Below are 19,738 nucleotides of genomic sequence, written 5' to 3' on the forward strand. Positions count from 1 at the left end.
TGAGGGTGTCCCTGAGTAACTGTTATTTTTCAACAATTGGCTTTACGTCACACAGATAGGTCTTATGGTGATCATGGGATAGGAAAGCCTAGGAATGGTAAGGAAGCGACAGTTGGGTTAATTGAGGTACAGCCCCAGAATTTGCCTGGTGTTAAAATGGGAAACCGCGGTAAACCACCTTCAGGGCTGCCAAAAGTGGGGTTCGAACCCACTATCTCCCGGATGCAAGCTCACAGCTGCGTGCCCCTAACCGCACTCCCAATTCACCCGTTCGAATAACTGTAATAAGTGATATTATTAAGGCAGACAATGTTGGAAAATGGTCAGAATTTAAAGATGAAACTTAATTACATAATTAAAGTGTGATGTGCAGTGTGCTTTAAATGTTTGGAAACGTTAAATAATTTCATGTTGTTATGTTTTTGCTAGAAAGTATTTATTTATTCGAGAAACCACGCATGTCCAGTAACTTTCAGTCCCCATGTCACTCTTTCTTGATATAATTTTTTTCAAAAAAATATCAGAATGATTACAAAAGATCTGATAAATAATGGGCATAAAAGCCTGACTCAAATTCCTTAGAAGCTGTGGGCAGTATTTTCCACTTTTCTCAAAACTAGTAGTAGTGGCCAAGTGTGTTTTCTCAAATAACTGATCGAAATGTTGTATAGAGGGACCTACTAAGTCATTCAAATGGACTTTGATTCCGCGAAGTCCACTCCACTCAACATTTAGAATTGGAAGGTGTATGGCCTGGAGATGCAAGGTTCGTATTTTATCCCGTCGCTGACCGCGGATATCCTTAATGTAGGTTTTTCATGGGTAATCCCTGCCTGTTGTGAGAGACGACTAAAAGGGACTCCAGGAGCTCTTAACATGCGAGCGTAGATTGGTGACCACGGGGTCCTTAGCTAAGTCAAGGCATTACTTCCACTTACTTGTACCAGGAGCCTCATTGACATCTATCCTATCCGAATTCCCTTGATCCACTCTTGTTCTTTTCCAACGCCGACGGTATGATGTATCGAGGCCTAAGAAGTCTTTCATTTTAACGCCCTTCGTGGCCCTTGTCTTTCTTTGGCCGATATTTTCATTTTTGGAAGTACAGACTCCTTCAAATATTTCCCTTTGATTATTGTTAATAGAGGATAGTTGCTCACTTCTACTTCCCCTTAAAACAATAAGCACCACCATCACTCCTTCTACACTTACTCCTGGTATGGGGGTGGTGGTGATTATTGTTTCAAGAAGAAGTACAACTAGGCAACCACCCTCTGCACAACACTAATCAGAAAGAAAGAAATGGAAGGGGTTCGACTCTTCAAAAAATCGGTATTAGTCAAAAGAAGAAAAGGGCCATGAAGGGCGTGAAAACGAAATACTCCCTAGGCCTCAAGTGCTCTAATACCGTCGTTATTGGAAAAGAACAAGTGTTGACCAAGGGATGTCGAATAGGATACAGTAGATGAAAGTGAGGAGCTTGTCTCAAGTAAATGGAAGCAATGTCAGGACCTAGCTAAGGCCCCGTGATCGCCAATCCAGTCTCCAAAATTCAGAGCCCCTGGGGCACCTTTAAGAGATATATTGGCCGTTCTTCACAGTATATATTACCTCACTTTTGTTGTGATACGACAGGCAGGTGATATCGTGGGTGTTATTCTACCGCCCCCACTTACAGGGTACAGTACGATCGTGATATTTGCCTTACTCCTGGCAATACAACGATCCTACTGTACCTTGGACACATATCCCAATTGAGGACTTACATAATTGATGTTCTCCCCGCAATAAGGATGTAACCAAAACAATTTTTTAAATGTGATTTCTGTAGAAATAATGTGTACCATGACGCCTGTATGGCCTTACATTTGAACTTCAAGCTGGTTCACAGCCAGCAGAACTTTTTCCTCCGTGGTGTAAGAATGGAACATCAGTCAAGATGTCCTGTCAACATGTTGGTTCATCACCAGGTGTAATAGATCATTTAAATGAAGGCCATAGATGAAATCACATCTGTAATTTGAAGAATTTTCTTGACATGTTTTTGCTATTGTTGTCATTTTTTATTACTGTAATATTATTTGCTATATTTTTTTATCCAAGTTCATGTACAGGATTTCTCTTTAATTTTATACAAAACGTGGACGTACTTGCAGATTGTTTTTGACTGTATCACTTCCATTTTAAACATCTTTTTAAAAAACTTAAATTATAGCAATCAAATATTGTTTATAATAGATGTGTAGAGGTAAGAGCTGGCAACATTGCCTTAGCAGAACAATATCTTGGTTTTACTACACGATATAGTTTATTCTGAAAATTAAAGAGAAGAGCTGTTGTTGAGAGTTGAATAAAAAAATAAGAAAGTGCTGTTGAGTTTCGATCTTTTCCTTGTGTAAATATTATTGGAAATAATTGACCCTAATGAGACTGAATGCGCGATAGATGAACTAATTTGTGCACGTCCATATGCAATTGGTTCAAGTAATGTATAAAGCCCCAGAAATAGTAACGCGGAGAGCGAGAAAAGTAACGGGAAACTAGCTTTCTCCTTCTTTACCTAGTACGCCACTTCAGTGACGCCTAGGCCATCTATGACAGTTGATGGGTGTGCTGTTGCGGATCAAACCAGTCTTCGGGCTGAGTACTCAACATACTTGAACTATAGATCACTAGTTAAAAAATAAAAATATCATATTTAAATGTCATCCCACCGGGCGAGTTGGCCGTGCGCGTAGAGGCGCGCGGCTGTGACCTTGCATCCGGGAGATAGTAGGTTCGAATCCCACTATCGGCAGCCCTGAAGATGGTTTTCCGTGGTTTCCCATTATCACACCAGGCAAATGCTGGGACTGTACCTTAATTAAGGCCACGGCCGCTTCCTTCCAACTCCTAGGACTTTCCTATCCCATCGTCGCCATAAGACCTATCTGTGTCGGTGCGACGTAAAGCCGCTAGCAAAAAAAGAGAAAAAAAAGAAAAAATGTCATCCCAGATTATAAGACGTGAGGGGAAGTAAATTTCACCGACAGAGTTGGACATGCAGTTAGCATCATGCAGCTGTGATCTTGCATTCGGGGAATTAGGAGTTCGAACCCCACTGTCGACAGCCCTAAAGATAGATTTCTGTCGTTTCCCATTTTCACACCAAACAAGTGCTGGGGCGGTACCTTAATTAAGGCCACGGTCTCTTCCTTCCCAGTTCTCTCCCATCCCGTCGTCTCCAGAAAACATATCTGTGTCCCTGCGACGTAAATACAATTAATAATAATAATAATAATAATAATAATAATAATAATAATAATAATAATAATAATAATAATAATCTGTCTCTTTCATTTAGGTGCTTCGAATTACGGCCAATACAAGTGTTGAACGTAAAACCGGAGGTTTCGTGGCCTTAACCATTGGTTATGGTTTAATGTCACACTAACACATCCAAGTGTTTGGGCGACGAAAGGATGGGAAAGGGTTAGGATTTAGAAGATAGCAGCCGTGGACTTAATTAAGGCACAGCCCCGATAATGCCTGGTGTGAAAATGGGTAACCACGGAAAACCATCTTCAGAGCTATCGACAGTGGGATTCGAACCCACTATCGATTGTAAGCTCAGACCTGTGTGATCCTAACCGCACGCCCAACTCGCTCGGTGCTCTGATCATTAGGTTCACTTAATTTATCCTCTCACGTTTGTTCTTGAAGTTGTTTGAACCAAAGTAAATTTAGATATGATACCCTTTAGTGCTTATGCCATTTAAATCGAGACTGCAATTTGCTCAATTTCCCATGCCATAAACCTTACAGAATACCATGTCTATTATTTAGGATAGTGAAAGCATTGACATATAAAAAGGAAGACTGACTGTACAAATGAAATGTCGTTGGTGGCTTTCTGTGTAAATATATATTCTTTCTTAATCCGCTTACCCTACAGGGTTGGTGTTTCCCACGGACATAGCGAGGGACCCTACCTCTACCGTCTACCGACTCAAGGGCAGTGCCTTGGAGCGAGAGCCTTTGAGTTAGCGATACAACTGGGGCAAGGACCAGTACCTCGCCTGCTTTGCTGAAGAGGGGAATTGTGAGGGGCGGGGAGGGGGACATTAGATATTGGAAGGGATATATAAGAAAGAGGGAAGGAAGGGGCCGTGGCCTAAATTTAGGTACCATCCCGGCATTTGCATGGAGCAGAAGTGGGAAACCACGAAGAACCACTTCGAGGTTGGCTGAGGTGCGAATCGAACCTCCTCTGCTCAGTTGACCTCCCAAGGCTGAGAGGCAGCCCTCGTACCACGTTTCAAATTTCGTGGTAGAGCCGGGAATCGAACCAGGGCCTCCGGGGGTGGCAGTTAACCATACTAACCGCTACACCATAGGTAAATATCTCTGAAGCTTGAAACATAATTTTACAAGTAGAATTTTCAGGTATGAAAAGCATTGTACCCATATAATCTTTTATTCGAGGCCTTTTTGACAATCTGTAATTGACGTGCATTTGGCCTAGTTTTACGGTCGTATACCCTTTCCGACGGCAACTCTTCATGAAGGGATGCACTCACTGTAGTGGTTGGTACTAAAAAAACGTTTTACCTTAATTCATTACTATGCCTGATGAAGTAAAGAACATGTTTTTGTTTTGTTAAGATTGTATCTTAAATATTTCATCTGAAGGTTAATGATGATGATGATATTGACTTGACTGGGGTGTTTGTTCAACAACCTTACCCAAACATTAGTGAAGCGTGAGATTTTTCTTTTTACAATTTTTTACCGACCGACACAGGTAGGTCGTATCGCGACGATGGGACAGGGAAGGGCAAGGAGTGGAAAGGAAGCAGCCGTGGCATTAATTAAGGTACATCCCCAGCATTTGCTTGTTGTGAAAACGGGAAACCCCGGAAAACTATCTTAAGGGCTTCCGACAGTGGGGTTCGAACCAACTATTTCCCGAATACTGGATACTGGCCGCACTTAAGCGACTGCAGCTATCGAACTCGGTCAAGCGTGAGATTACTCGTGAATTAGTGTGATAGAGCGATCTCTTGCAAAACGTACAGTCCTATGTGATATTTACTTCACTTTTGCCCTCACAGTATACATGTAGTAATTCCAGTTCTTGCTGAATTTGCATTTTTCTTCAATTTTTTTTTTTTTTTTTTTTTTTTTTTTTTGGATACTCAATAATAATGTTACGTTAAAGGAATATAAACCTTACGTGTATCGTACTGTAGGAATGTAAAATTTACGCTCTCCTAATAGTACCTATAATGTAGCCTATTTAACGTTAATTTTCCTTTATACACACGTATTCGAAATGAACAGAACGGAAATTACTCTGAAAGACTGCATATCTACAGATTATGGGGCTGGAAGGCGTGATGAGTTGTAAGGGAAATAATAGATAGGAAGAGCATTGTCAGATAGGCGGTATTGTTCCTTAAGCGACGATATGGTAATATTAAGAATTTTTACAATAAATGTGCTTATCCAGAAGTTTTCAAATAAGGTACTATAATACAGTAGTAGAAACGGTACGTCTATACGTGAGCGAAAGCCTAGTATTGAATTATAGATCATACAAGCTTGAAATATTAGAAAGAAGATATTATTATTATTATTATTATTATTATTATTATTATTATTATTATTTTCTGATCAATGATCAAGTGTCTGACCGTGCTCAGAGTTTGCGATTCCAGATGTGATCTGGAAAGGTGATAAATGAAATAAGAAATGATGAAAAATGAGATTGTGAAGTGTGTTCTCTGGCTGTTATTTTACGGAATTGAGCCAACTAGAAAATACAAGTTGAAAATAAATTTAAATATCTTGGTGAAGTTGTCACTTGGAATGCTAATGAAAAAGCATCCACAGATAATAGAACTCTAAAACCGAGACGAGCTCAACAAATTACACGGCCGAGTTACAAAAAAACAGTCTTTTTCAATTAATGCTAAATTTTGCCATTATAACTCCGTCATCAAACCAGAAGTGCAAGTGAAACATTATTCAAACTAAACACCCAAGCACTCGATAGAAAGAAAGCGGAAGCCTACAAGACTTAGGAAATGAACCTGGCACGTGGTCCTTAGCAGGCTATAACTCAAGAAGAAGAAAGATAACGATTATGAAAGTATTTTCTGGAGGAAAATCTTATAAATTCTAAATCATGTTGCTGATATAAATCTTTAAATCGTTTTAGGAAAATTAAATCATCTAAATGTTCGATGAATTGTTGTGTTGCAAGTACAAGCTCCATTCAGCTACAGAAAGTTAATAAAAATGTGATGACAATCTTACAGTAATTACTATGTCTCTTAAAAAATCTGAATATTATTTCATGATCGAAAATGAAGAGTAATTAATATATATATACTATGCACACAAAAATTTGTTTAAGTTGCACCTCTGATCAATAACAATTCAATAACAGCTAATCAAAATACGTACATTCTTCTTAAACAATTTCTATTACTTACCTTTGAATAATATTTGTAAAGTGAAGCATGATGACGTCTTCTTCTTGTGTTCTTCATGTTCGAGTTCGATCCATTAAGAGGTGTCGGACCGGGCGAGTTGGCCGTGCGCGTAGAGGCGCGCGGCTGTGAGCTTGCATCCGGGAGATAGTAGGTTCGAATCCCACTATCGACAGCCCTGAAGATGGTTTTCCGTGGTTTCCCATTTTCACACCAGGCAAATGCTGGGGCTGTACCTTAATTAAGGCCACGGCCGCTTCCTTCCAACTCCTAGGCCTTTCCTATCCCATCGTCGCCATAAGACCTATCTGTGTCGGTGCGACGTAAAGCCCCTAGCAAAAAAAAAAAAAAAAAAGAGGTGTCGGTTTGTAAATATTAGAACAAGAAAGGTGGCTACTTACGCTGACTACTTCCAACGATAACAAAAAACACCAAATAAAATCTAAGAGAGATTTAAATTTGATTATGTAATTTATTACACATTTCACTTTTCACCTTAACATCCTTCACACCAGCATTTGAGACTTGGGCTGCAATGTCCGCTCGTGCGTCCCTCTTCTTTGCATACGCGCCGACACGTCTCGTTGTCCCACACTGCACAAGGTCCTCGGTATCTTCCAGATAGACAGTCACCGAGCACAACCTCAGTGCTGATGACAAGAAAGAGTAGAAATGCAAAGATGAAATACCCCTTCATTGTTGGCGTTGACAGGTCCTGGCGACGCTTCAGAATCTTGCAAATCGGTGCTGTTCTAGGAGACTTCTTCGCTTCGAAGTTGGTGGTGTATTGCCGCAGACAATTAGGGACGACCATTTATAGCCTACATAATGCACAAGGCGTGATCTCGCAACGTGTAGATTGGTACAAACAAGGAAATGTATGACTTCTCGTACAAGGAAATAGCTATTTTCAGAACTTGACATACATAATGTTCTCCAAGAGCAACCCTGGCTATTGGTTTTCCAGTTAAGCGTAGAGGAAAGAATGGATTTTAATACTGTGATATAGTCATATAAGGTCTTTCTGTTATACAATGATGCTTATTATTTTGAAATAGAGGAACATACTTAATGAGCAAATATTATTCTCACACTTGGGTTCTTTAGTTCCACGTAGAAAGACACTACTTACAACATAACTAAACACGTATTTAGAAAGACAAGTAATACATAAGGTGTATAATTTTTAATTTCGTGTGGCTATTTCTAGCCGAGTGCAACCCTTGTAAGGCAGACCCTCCCATGAGGGTGGGCGGCATTTGCCATGTGTAGGTAACTGCGTGTTGTTGTGGTGGAGGATAGTGTTAAATGTGGTGTGTGAGTTGCAGGAATGTTGGGGACAGCACAAACACCCAGCCCCCGGGCCATTGGAATTAACCAATTAAGGTTAAAATCCCCGACCCGGCCGGGAATCGAACCCGGGACCCTCTGAACCGAAGGCCAGTACGCTGACCATTCAGCCAACGAGTCGGACACATAAGGTGTGAAACGTCTCAAAATGTGTGCTTAGGTATTTCTTGCATCTGGCCCTTCAATTGGTAATCTTACACTGGTAACGAGAGCCCAGGTCTAGAAAGCCGAGATGATTCGCTGCGCTGGCCATGAGTCAGCCTCATGATCTGCAGGTCATCAGACTGAGCAGCGATAAAACTGATCAGATTTTTGAAGAGTGGAAAAGACTTGTAAGCGACACTCCATGTCGTACGATGTCGGAAGTTATTTATTATTATTATTATTATTATTATTATTATTATTATTATTATTATTATTATTATTATTATTATTATTATTATTATTATTATTATTATTATTATTATTATTATTATTTAAATTGTGTCAGTAGACAAGAAATCCAAAAGAACTGATTGTCAGATTGGGGATACAAAGCTGGAATATGTAGATAATTTCATCTAGGATGTATGTTCTCCCAGGATGCTAATATAGTCAATGAGATTGAATCAAGGTGCAGTAATGCTAATACAGTGAACTCCCAGTTGTGATCAACAGTATTCTGTAAAAAGGGAAGTCAGTTCCCGGACGAAACTATCTTTACATTGGTCTGTTTTCAGACCAACTATGCTGTACGGAAGTGAAAGCTGGGTGGACTCAGGATATCTTATTCATAATCTAGAAGTAACAGACATGAAAATAGCGAGAATGTTTACTGGTACAAACAGGATGGAACAATGGTGGGAACCCTCGGAATGGGGAAATAAAGACTAAGTTAGAAATGAAGGATGAAGCTGTACGCATAAACCGGCTTCCGTGGTGGGGTCACGAATGGAAGAGGATACGTACCTAGGAGAACAATGGACTCATATGGAGGGTAAGAGGAGTAGAGGAAGACCAAGACGACGATATTTACACTCAGTTTCTAACGATTAAAGTGATATAGGAGATATAAAACTAAACGAGGCCACCGAACGATTCCCAAATAGAGGATTGTTGTTGCGTTTAGTACATTCACAAATGCTTGCAGACTAATGAAGATGTATTTTATCATTATTGTTATTATTATCACTGTTCGTGTGGTGTAGTGGTTAGTGTGATTAGCTGCCACCACCGGAAGCTCGGGTTCGATTCCCGGCTCTGCCACGAAATTTGAAAAGTAGTTCGAGGGCTAGAACGGGGTCCACTCAGTTTCCGGAAGTCAACTGAGTAGAGATGGGTTCGATTGCCACCTCAGCCATCCTCGAAGTGGTTTTCCGTGGTTTTCTCACTTCTCCTTCTGGCAAAAGCCGGGATGTTACTTATCTTAAGGTCAAAACCTCTTCCTTGCCTGTCCCTTCCAGTGTTCCCATCCCCCTACAAGGCCTCTGTTCAGAATAGCAGGTGAGGCCACCTGGGCGAGGTACTGGTCCTCCTCCCTACTTGTAACCTTCGACCCAAAGTCTCGTTCTCCAGGACACTGGCCTTGAGGCGGTAGAGGTGGGATCCCTCGCTGAGTCCGAGGGCAAAACCGACCCTGGAGGGTTAAGGGAGAAAGAAAGAAAGATTATTATCACTGACTTAAGGTCATGACTATTGGTTTTTAAGGTCTCCATTCTTATCTTCATTTACTCAAACGGTCCATAGGTTGATCGATTTACACCTCAGGAATCTGTTTAGATGTGGCTGCAACATCAGTGTACTGCAACAAACCCCAATTCAACAGTAAATTTTAGGGTGAAGTGTGTTTTTGAAAAAAAATCAATTTAGAGTGTTGTTTAATAGAAAACTGAAACCAGCTCTGGTAGTATTGTGTAAATCAAGTAAGGTTATCAAACTATTTACTCTAGTCTTCATGTTGAAATGGGGTTTAAAATACGTATAGATCTGTTCATTTTCATCTTAAAATATCTTCTATATGCCTCCTTTATGCTAAATTAAGGAAACTGTTCGTAACTAGTTGCAACCTACTAATTTTACACGTCGGACAGTCCAGCACTCTCAGGCAGAGTTTACACGTGGACAATACGTAGAACAGGACAGAGGATTTTTTTTTTTCTTTTCTTTTCACCTTCACGGAGGAACGGTTGAATGCATTTCGATAAATCTTGATATTTAGAATCTACCCGTTCAGGAGCAGTCAGCATAAGTTAGGTGTAAGTGGAGAGTTCTGCCGCCACCTCCGCCTCCGGCTCTCGGGAGAGGCCTCCTCCTCCACCTCCTCCTCACGCTCTCGGGAGAGCCCCCCTCCACCACCTCCACACGCTCTCAGGAGAGGCCTCCTCCTCACGCTGGCTAAGAGCGCGACCCTAACCTCACATCCGCCATCTTGGAGGGGCTTAACCTAACTTTTTATGCGTAAGAGAGCTAGCCTAACCTCATGGAAGGACCTAACCTCAGTTTTACAGCCGGATGCCCTTCCTGACGCCTAAGAGAGTGAGTTTAACCTTACATCTGCTGTATTGGAGGAGCTTAACCCAACTTTTGATGCACAAGACAGCAAGCCTAACCTCATGGAAGGGAGTAACCTTAGTTTTACGGCTGGATGCCCTTCCCGACGCCAATTGCACAAGATGGCGGCTATACATGGTTCTTCATGAGACACCGCCTAACCTCACATCCGCTATCTTGGAGAGGCTTAACCTAACTTTTAACGCACAAGACAGCAAGCCTAACCTCATGGAAGGGCCTAACCCCAGTTTTACGGCCGGATGCCCTTCCCGACGCCAATTGCACAAGATGGCGGCTATACATGACTCCTTATGAGACGCCTTAAGGGTGCTTACGCAAGATGGTGGCTGCAAAATGGCTGCTATACATAGGCTCTTATGAGACTCCCTTGGGATACTTGCGCAATATGGCGGCTATACATGGCTCCTTAAGAGACGCCTTAAGGGTGCCTGCGCAAGATGGCAGCTGCTCTTATGAGACGGCTTAAGGGTGCTTGCACAAGATGGCTGCTGCTCTTATGAGACGCCCTAAGGATGCTTGCGCAAGATTGCGGACACAAGATGGCGGATATATACGTCTCCTTATGAGACGCCTTATGGGTGCTTACGCAAGATGGCTGCTGCTCTTATCAAGAAAAGAGAGCTGTACTTTTGTTTACGAATATTCTAACTGAAATGTAGAGTGACATCACACATATCCAGAAAGTCAATAATCCTAACTTCAGTCCTACGAAAACCCAGAGTATTTTTACAATGTGCAAAAAACAAAAACTGAACAGTAGTAAAAATTAAAAAAATGCTTTATTTATTGTCATAATAATAAGTACATCAAATATAAATTAAAATTTGTATACAACATTTAAATACAGCTTCCTTCTTATTTCAATTGGCTAATTTTTAATAAAACTATAACTAAAGCATTTCAAAGGAGAATAAAGAATCAACTCTCAGGTACATATATAATACAAAATATACATATTTATTACATTATAAATAATTAAATAAATTAACACAAATAAATAATTTAGAATTCATAATATCAAATATGAATTTATATTATTGAAAAATATATAATATCTTATTTATTTTCTGGAATGTACACAATTATTGGTAACTTGAAGACAGTTTTAGTAACACAGAATGTTAGCCGCTCCTCCGTTCATTGAAACGAATCCCTATGTTGAGTTTAAAGCTAGGGTTGCCAGCCTTTTACAAGAAATGCAGACAGATGCTTAAAATACTTAAACCGGGAGATTGAGCCGTGCGGTTAGGGGCGCACGGCTGTGAGATTGCATCCAGAATATAGTGGGTTCGAACCCCGCTGTCGGCAGCCCTGAAGATGGTTATCCGTGGTTTCCCATTGTCACACCAGGCAAATGCCGGGGCTGAGCCTTAATTAAGGCCACTGCCTTAACTAAGGCCTTTTCCTTTCCTATCGTCGCCATAAGACCTATCTGTGTCGGTGTGACGTAAAACACATTCTAAAAAAAAAAAAAAAAAAAAAAAAACACTTAACCCCTACGATGGTTCTACAGCTCTGATTGGCTTTGGCCTGCCAAGTGACAACTGCTCAGCTCGAAGGTCTGCAGATTACGAGGTGTTGGCGCTCAGTGGCTTTCTAGGCTGGAGCCGTTATCTCACAGATCACTTAATTGTTCCTATGCAGTCTAAATGCGCCCCGAACCTGCACTCAGATCTAGGTGAGAATCCCTGGCCTGGCCGGGAATATAACTCGGGGCCTCCGGACTAAAGGAAGGCTCGCTACTCCTAGAACGCAGCTCTCTGTTAATCGTCATGAATTGATCTGCGGTATAAGAAATACATGATGTTGTTGTTTATCTGAAATGCAATGAACTGCAGAACATTTAATTCATTCTCCACACAGATTGAATCCAGTACACATCCACTGTCGTTTGTGGAAGATGAATGGAAAGCAAATCACAACTAACAAGAGAAGTTTCAAAATCTACGATAAACATAATCGATGTGTAGAGGCATGATTTTTTCGCATTAACGATAAGAGCGACAAGAGATATTTTGAAGCGATTTTGAGATGTCTTAACGAATCACATGATTCTGAGTAAGAAATTAATGATTTTGTTTTCGCAAATTACAGCCAATTAAAGCGACAAGACCAGTTTAAACAGAAATTTACTTATTTTTTTGCGATAAGTGCGAAAATGCAGCGAAATTCTTGGAAAACAACTATCTTCAAATTATATTCCAAAAACACATGTGTGAAGGGAAACAGAAGACAGAATAAGGATTTCTCATTTCGACAGAAGTATCTCTACGTATTGATATTTTGTAAAATCCCTTTACAACATGGCCATATAGGGTGAAGAGGTCATTTGTTATGTAATCTTGATTAGGGCTTTATTATAGTTCTAATCAAGATTGAATTAGGAATAATGAATGATTATCATATTACTTCTCTTTATTTATCTATCTTTCACATAAATAATTCACAAATCTCACGAATAAAACTTTGTATGAATAATTTTAGGAAATGATTAACGCGAAATTAAAGCGACGGGGTCAGCCCTATTTCGCGAAATAATGCGAAACATTGTTTCGTTTTCGCGAAATCGACCATAAATTAATGCGAAAAAATAATGCCTCTACCGATGTGCTACAGGAAGACCACATGCAAAAATCAGATTCCTGTTTCAACAACAAGGTCCCAATATCGAAGCTGGAATACTACGTGGGGAGACAGTAATGCGACGCAGCTGGACATCCCTGCCAAAAAAATTGTTCGAAAGTGCGGCCTCATGCTACAATGGAAAGCTCGTTCTCCCGACCTCGCCCCACATGTCGGAGAACTAGAAGTGTTTTGCAAACTGGGTGTCGCCTGAATGTTTTGGGGTGTCGTCAACGCTCTGATATTTATATGCGTACATGTTTTATTACTTTCTGCTATTAACTCGTGATGGATGATACACCTGAAATGAAAAAAGAAAACGGAAGGGAGACCTGGCAACCCTAAATAAAGCTTAATTGTAATATAACTTAATTAATAAATATTCAAATAAATATAAAAATAAATACTTAAAAGCTATTTTACAAATCTTGAGCATAAGCAGATATCACTTTTTTTTTTCCAAGCATTTATGAAAATATTTCTAGAAACCTAAGTGAAAAATGTTTTGCTATGCATTGCACATCATTTTCCTTATTGTCTATCAAAATAATCACTGGCATTTATCTTCTGGGCATGAAAAATAACAATGAGGTGATAGGATTATTTAGAAACAACAATCTCCAATGCATTTTCTGTCCATGAATGATTCTTTCCCGATGAGTCATATATTCCTTCCAAACAAGTTATTACTGACATTGTGAATGTACACATTACACAAGAACTATCTAGAATTTTAGTTTAAATATATTTATTTCTTCACCTGAGTTTTCGTTAAAGCAAAGGCATAGACAGGCAGTGGACATAAAAGAAGAACCAATAGCTCAAATACCTTTCACTGTGAAGGTGTGGAAAGACATTCTTTCCGCACTCATTTCCTTCCCGCTTCCGAATCAGTAACCCTGACAACATTCCTGTCCTCGGAGATCACAGCCTTCTGTAAATGTGTATTTCCAGAGGGTGAGATCCAAAGAAAAATATGAAGACTCATTTGGACCTGTCTAAAATTTTCTTTGACGCCGTATGTTAAAGCAGGTCATTTTCTTCGAAAAGTGAAGTGAATTATAGATGAGAAAAATATTTTCTCAACTTTACTGCTTGTTAATTGCTATTGCAAAATGATCGGATACCATTTTGCAATTGAACCCTTTCCGCACGTTTATTATTCAAAGTTTGGAATTTCCTTTTAAATATTATTTTTTTTAAAACTGCGTATATGCAGTACATAGGTTGAATTTAAGGATCGAGAAAAATACTTGAAGATTTTTTATTCTTAAACATCGAAGCAAATTGATCAATGGCTTTGCGATACCATTTTTCACGTGCTCGTTTTTCCTCTGATGGTCTAAAATTGATCTGGATAAACAGGAAAGGACTTCGAGGTTTAAAATGATCATGTACAGAATGCATCATTCCACAGTTAAACTGCAGGTGATTCTTTTCTTATTACAAGTCACAGTTATGAAACTCTTATATGATTTTCCTGGGATATAAAACTGTTGGCTATGAGCTTGCATTCGGGAGGTAGTAGGTTCGAACCACACTGTCGGCAGCTCTGAAGATGGTTTTCCATGATTTCCCCATTTTCATAGCAGGCAAATGGTTGGCCTGTACCTTAATTAAGGCAGCGGACACTTCCTTCCCACTCCTACCCCTTTCCCATCCCATCGTCGCCATAAGAACTCTCTGTGTCGGTGTGACGTAAAAAATTGTAAAAAAAGAAAGTTGTCACTTTTAAATATTTAAAACACTATGTGGTTGTACAGATTTAGCCTGCCAATACGACTGCTGCCAGTCGAATGACCTGTAGATATTGCAGTGTTACTTGATCAGCGTGGAGATATCCTCTACCGTCTTGACTGAGTTCATTTTTTTCCAACTAAAAAGAATCCTTCCTAGGCCTTTGCTTTAAAGTTCTGATATTTCTAAAATGTTACGTTCTGTGTTCATCGTTCATGTTCATAATTAAAACAATCAAATAAACTCAAGTTTATGGTACACACGCAAGGAAAGAGGTACACATTATTTAATTTCTATGTATTCAATAATATCTACATTTAGAAATACCAGTGATTTACAAGACAGGGATAATCTATCATATAAACATACAAATTATGTCTCATTTCATGTCAAAGTAACACTGATATAGAAATATAAAATTGTCTTTTTTGAAATAAATACTGTAAATATGGCTCAGTTCTGAAATAAGTTAACTTTTATAGTAATATTTCCCTCATATGTCTTTTATAGAATCGAAGAACATCTTCCCTGTCTTTTGTGATTATACTGGACATGTCTTTTAAAACATTCCTTAACATTCAATAACATAAACAATTCCGTTGTGTGATACAAGTTACCAGTTATAACAGTTACTTATTAAAATATTATATTTCACATATACACGTGAAGGAGAGTACTTACAATAGTATGAAGTACTGACAGTTACATTCTGCATGCCATTTGTTCTGCTCTCTGAATCCTGAATAATGTCAACGATTCTCGTTTATATTTATAGACATGCAAAATGAAGTATTATTAATTTGTTATAGAATATTTAATAAATTGCAGCCATGAACTTATGATTCTGAAAATGAACTGAAAAGTTCTTGGAATTTCAGTGTTTAGGATTATTGAGATATCTATTTGTTAGTCTTATTTTAGCCTAAGTAGAAAACAGGAGGGGTGAATCGTATCTTTGGAAACAATCTCAATGAATTGTAGCTGAGACAAATGTTGCCTCATCTTTTCATCTTGTTATGTGTAATGGCCCTTAACTTCTATTCCACTTTTGCGTCGGTCCTCGCAAGCGAAAATGTCTTCATTGTTAACTATATTTAAAATGAGCCTACCTACTAAAACAATAAACATCTTATTTCAAATTACTATTTCTGATTTCAAAAGTTAGCACTTTTCCAATAGAAATAAAACATCCGCGGTTTTGTGTCCATGATGCAAGCAGTCACATATTTAAAGTTATCACTACCAAGTGTTCTGTACAAAAATCTCCAGTATCTATAAGTAATTCTTTATGATCAGCGAGCAGATTTTGAACTCGTCCCTTGTGACATTTTATTACTTTCAAATTCCGTTTGGAAGCTGTGAAGTATTGTAATGCAACACAAATGGGTAAAATGTATGGTTTGTTTACTTTAGACATCAAGAGTTCCTTGAAAATATCGAAAAAGAATGAATAAATTAACAAATACTAGCAGTTTCCCGCTGGCTCCGCCCGCAATGTACAAAGTATGATGCTGTTCGTTACTATCCTCACGGATGTATTTGTAAAATTTCGAGTTAATGAAATAAAGCACATGATATGTTGTGGTAATAGAATGTAATATTATGTAAACAAAACACTTGAAAATACATCACACAAAGAAATTGAATTAAACGTTCCTTGGAACAACACTACGCGCCGAACTGTTAAAAAGTCCTTCAAAGATCTTCGTCATGGAGACAAATGTACTCATAACTTTTCTCAGATTCTACCAATTTAAGTAGTTGTTACCTCAAAAGAAAGCGCATGATCCACTGAGTATTTTTAGACCGAAACGAACTGCGTACCGCAATTAGAACGAAAGATATGATTGCTTCAGTGAGAAAAAAATGTTGAAGAAATGAGACGTCAAATTGAATGTGCACTCATAACTTTCCTCAGAATCAACCAATTTGAATATTTAAGATCTTAAATGAAAGAGCTTGATCCACTGAGTGTTCTTAGGCCACAACGAACTCCGTATCTCAATTAGAACCAAAGATATGATAGCTTCAAAGAGACAAAAAATTGAAAAGATCTAATAAATTGAGGAAGGCGGAAGTTAAGTGATTTATAGTACCTGATGACAAATCTGACTTTGTAACAGTTCGGCGTGTAGTGCTGTTCCACGGAGCGTTTAATTCAATTTCTTTGTGTGATGTATTTTCAAGTGTTTTGTTGACATAATATTACATTCTATTACCACAGCATATCGTGAGCTTTATTTCTTTAACTTGAAACCATGACGAATATATAATATATTATATATTCGTCATGTTGAAACTTTGCAAACACATCCGTGAGGATAGTAACGAACAACACCATACTTTGTACAATGCGGGCGGAGCCAGCGCGAAACTGCTAGTTATTTAAGAAAGAATTAGGTAAACAACTGACAGAGACTATGCCACTTGAGTGACAGCCCTAAATGATGAATGAGTATTTAAACTTGTATATGACTTAAAGATGTATCAGCACATCCGAACAAGAAAACGCGAGACTTCAATGTATTCTTCCATTTACGAAATGATCTGGTTTCCTTATCGATTATCAGGAAGTCCACTCCACGAGTACATTCGATAGCTGCAACGCAGTGAACTTCCTCGTAGATCTCGGAAGTTTTTGATCTTACTCCAGTCAGACGATGGCGGACAGGAGAAAAGAACATGTAAGCCTGCAACGTTTTTAATCTCTGTCTGCAACAGGTGTCGTCCTGACTGCTTACGCTGTAAGCACTCACAGGGCTTGTAAATAAAATGTCGTAAGGCCTTTAGTGCCGGGACATCCCAGGACGGGTTCGGCTCCCCAGGTGCAGGTCTTTCTATTTGACTCCCGTAGGCGACCTGCGCGTCGTGGTGAGGATGAAATGATGATGAAGACAACACATACACCCAGCCCCCGTGCCATTGGAATTAACCAATTAAGGTTAAAATCCCCGACCCGGCCGGGAATCGAACCTGAGACCCTCTGAACCGAAGGCCAGTGCGCTGAGCGTTCAGCCAACGAGTCGGACACTGGGGTTGTGAAATGATATAATATCCTATATGAATAATTACCCAGCAATTTAATAGCGTCTTGCCATTCATTGTTTCTGGGGCATATTCTTTGTCATATGAAGAGCCCTTGGTACAGCATTTGGAAGCAATGCAAGTTTATCGAATGCGAGACAAAAAGACGAGCAACTAGTGTAACGTGATGAATGATGCTGGTGACCTGGGAAAGTTAGTGATTCTAACGAAATTTCTTACGAAAGTACTGTGGTCAAATATTTGAATTTGAGATAATGCTATGACAATAGACTTTTCTCGGACTTGTAGCAGGCTGTGGCTTAGTCTGTGTAATACTTGTTGAAACTAGCCACATTATGGGATATAAGGTGCTCACTTTCTTTCATACTCTCGAATTTTGTCGATATCACACAATGTGCTTAAGACCAAAGATGGACGGACGTTAAAATTCCAAACCTTTTTCCTGAGAGACATTATATTAAATATCCTACATGACTAATGGTATTTGTGACATAGGTCCACACGTGTGATTTACTTATTCGTTCATCTTAAGTCAATAAAACATATTTCAAAATTATCTTGTGTATTTAGAGGACTGGAATTAAGAAAACATTAACGCAAATTTTCACTTTCATATTGAATTTCTCCGTTGTTCGTTTCTGCATCTAACAACGTCATCAAGAGAGTCCCATAGGACATAACCAGGCCCTCCCAAGCTAGGAAGAAGTCTCCATTGATCATATTTGAAAATCTATTCGAGAAGTCATTTGTAAAATAATGCGAAATATGCAGAATAGATTGTAACATATAGCTGACAATACTGCACAGTTTCGTAAATCACTTGACCGAATCCAAGTACTGCCATGGGATCTCACATCAAGTGTCTATTCTAATCTGATTACGTAAGTTCACTTTTAGTGTCTTGTTTATAATATTTCTAGTTACATTCTTGGACGAAACAACTAATAAAATTACAAATACGGTTGAAATCGCTGAATAAATCTTTAAAAAAAGAAATCACTCAGCTCATTCTTGGTTTTTAGTCTCATGTCTATCATACTAGCTTTTTAATTATATAACTGGAGAATGACAATTGCATGAGGTGGAAAGGACATGGATTTATCCATCCCAATATGATCCAGTTTGCTTCGGCACTGTTGTAATTCTCAAATGAACTATTCTTCATTATGAATACTACTCTACTCAATCACCGTTACGAGATATTGAAAACAACCCTCCATAGAAAGTAACAGATAATGAAATAAATGAGGGAATAATCACACTCAGTACAAAATTCACAAAATGTTCATCTATCACACAGTTTGCATACACACTTAGGAATACGATTGCACCTTAAAATTATAGTGATTATAAATATACTGCTGTAGGCATCTGATTGATCAGCATGTTAAAGACATTTCATAAAGAAAGTTGATTTACTTACAATGAAAATATTATAGCAAAGTTATATTAAATGTTTTCGAACAGTTTCTCTTAATATATGGACGGTGGGGTTTTCTGAAACAAGCTATAGTATATAATGATCACCTGTAATAGAATGTACGTGCAATACTTTGAAGACAAAGGCTCAAATGTTTGAAGACAATTGGCACATTTCGTGTACTCCAGAAATACATAGAAGTATACTACATCGTGCTCAACTCAACTCATATGTTGTCATTATTTGCCATTTTAAAGGTTTCCGATACACTTTTTTTTTCCTTATCTGGTTTCACTTCAATAGTTTTCCCACGTTTTGCGGTGTGATTCTATTTTTACCTAAGAGTATTAAAAACATCTGCATAATTAATGATCAAGAATGCTATTCCTACTGTTTCTTGAAGAAGAATTATTTCCTTTAAATTATACTATTTCATTTATAACAGGTTATTAAAATCATTTTAACACTAAATAACAAGATAGTTTTAACTATAGATGATTATACGTAGTTTTCCTTCAGTTTACTGCCTTTAAAGGGA

This window comes from Anabrus simplex, chromosome 9, assembly GCF_040414725.1.
Source record: "Anabrus simplex isolate iqAnaSimp1 chromosome 9, ASM4041472v1, whole genome shotgun sequence".
NCBI lineage: Eukaryota > Metazoa > Arthropoda > Insecta > Orthoptera > Tettigoniidae > Anabrus > Anabrus simplex.